Here is a 2,207-nt window from a genome sequence, read left to right as displayed (position 1 = left end):
AATATTTGCAATAAGTGCAAAATGTTTTTATGACAACATTCTTACAACACTTGGCAACTTTGATAGATGCCCTAACTCCTAACATTAAGAATTTAAATAACAACTAACAAAGGCTATTTGTGTTTTGCTGCTAACTTCCGATGGGCCGCTCTCCCCACTCTCCTGCCCAAGCGCTTTTTAAAACTGGAAGATCTGCTGCGACTCCCCTATCTTCGTCCTGTTCCAGCGTGGCTGCTGGAGTTGCTCCCGCTCGTCCTGCGGGTGGGGCTTCTTGTGTGGGTGGGGCTAAGGCTCTTTCTGCATCTCGCCCAACCTCTTCTGCAGATGGGGGTAGGGTCCCATTTGCCCCTCTGTCGGCTTCTGGTTCTCCTGCTCATGGTTCAGGTTTTGGTTTCGGGGGAAGAACTTTCGTTGACGTTGCCGCCTTTGAGGCTAGGCTTCATGGTGCTTTCCCTCATGTTAACTCATTTGGCCCCTCTCTAGTTTTTCCTGTAAGTGCTTTAAAGCCTATTAGGGTCCCTTTGGATCCAGATTCAGTTGAAGACATTTTCCAAACAGTAGATGACCTTTCTTCTTTTGCTGCAATTTTTTGCTTCCGTAGCTTTTGGCTCTCCCTTGCTGATCTAAATGGCTGGATCTCCAAGAACTGGTTGCCACTGATTGATAATAATGTTCACATATTTCCGTGTGCTAAAGGTTTTTTTATAGCTAAGTTTCAAGATTCTAATGACAGGAAGATTATTTTATGTCACAATAATTTCTCTTGGCAGGGCAGATTTCCACTTATGGCCAAACCGTGGCATATAGATTTTGATCCTCTCTCAGAATCCTTTAATAAGTACCCTATCTAGGTTCGGCTCCCTAATCTTTTGATTCATCTTTGGCAGGATTCTATTTTTGAATCTATTGGGAACGCTATTGGGGATTTCTTATATGTGGATGCTGACACTTCGAATATTTTCCACTCGACCTGTGCTCGCTAACTTGTTGACTTGGATATTTCTAAAGGTCTTCCTGAGGTGGTTTGTTTGGATTCTTTGAGGGGGTCTTGGTCTCAAATGTTGTATTTTGAGGGAATCCCTTTTCGTTGCAGGAAATGCCACTTGACGGGTCACGTTGCTGCTCGTTGTGTAGCTGGGAAATCCAAACCCAGGCGTTCCTCCTCTTGGTGGACTGGGGCCTCCTCTGAGCATTATACGGTGAAACAGTCCTTGGTTGCTCCTGCGATTTTAGAGGTTGAGGCTAGTGTTCCTTTCGTGCCGGTGGTTGCGAAGGTTGCTTTGGCGTCTCATCCTGTGGATTCAGTGGCTGTGGGCAGCGTTCTCTCCAAGCTGGTGGTAAAGGATTTGGTCTCTCCCCCTGCTTCGGTTGACCCTCCTAGGGGTCAGTTGTCATCTGTCTCTCATAGGGTTGCTGAGGCCCCTGGGTCCCCTGGGTTCCACGGGTCTTTGTCCTCTAAGGATTGGGCGATCGAGGCAGCGAATTTTGAGGACAGTTGGATTGCGGTTAAAGGGAAGAAGGCTAAGCCTTCTGCTCCCCCTTTAGATATGAACCTTTGGTCGCGTAAGGGTAACCTCATTTTAAAAGGATAATCTTTTGTTCCCATATGCTGATTGGTTCTTATGGGTTGGTGTTATGGTCTTGTCATTGGTTTTTTGGTATCTGGTTTGGATAGCCTTCCTGGCTGCTTTGCTCCAGTCTGTTTGTCCTTTTAGATTCCAGAGTTTTTGGTTAATTTTATTGGTCATATCTGCTAGTTTCAGGTCCCTACGAAACTTGGTTTAGTTTTTCGACTATTTTCAGGTCCTTTTAAAACCTGGTTGTGCTTAATGGTTTATCTTTCTCTTTGATGTAATGGGTTTCGGGGCCCCTTCAAAACCTGCTTTTACCTTAATCTAAAACAAAGGCTATTTGTGTGACCTTAGTCTTAGTGACTAATTCACCTAGCCAACATAAAAAAAGACCTTCTAAGGTCCTCAACCAATTACACTAACTTCTTGACTTGGCTAGAGTCAAGTACAAGCCAAATTTGACTAACTAGTAGAGGTTAGCCTAGGTGCTCCTACACCAAGCACCAACAAACTCCTAGCATCTTGGAACAAATAAGCAATTCAAGTTATCACCCCAATCCTCTATTCTCCACAAGAACATTCAAGGCTTGATTCACCTTCAAACAAGGAACTAATCTGCTGTTACAATGTCTGCTC

This window comes from Cupressus sempervirens, chromosome 5, assembly GCF_028749045.1.
Source record: "Cupressus sempervirens isolate cs-2001-9-10 chromosome 5, ASM2874904v1, whole genome shotgun sequence".
Classification (NCBI taxonomy): domain Eukaryota; kingdom Viridiplantae; phylum Streptophyta; class Pinopsida; order Cupressales; family Cupressaceae; genus Cupressus; species Cupressus sempervirens.
The sequence above is the reverse complement of the archived record's forward strand: the minus strand, read 5'-3'. Positions refer to the sequence as shown.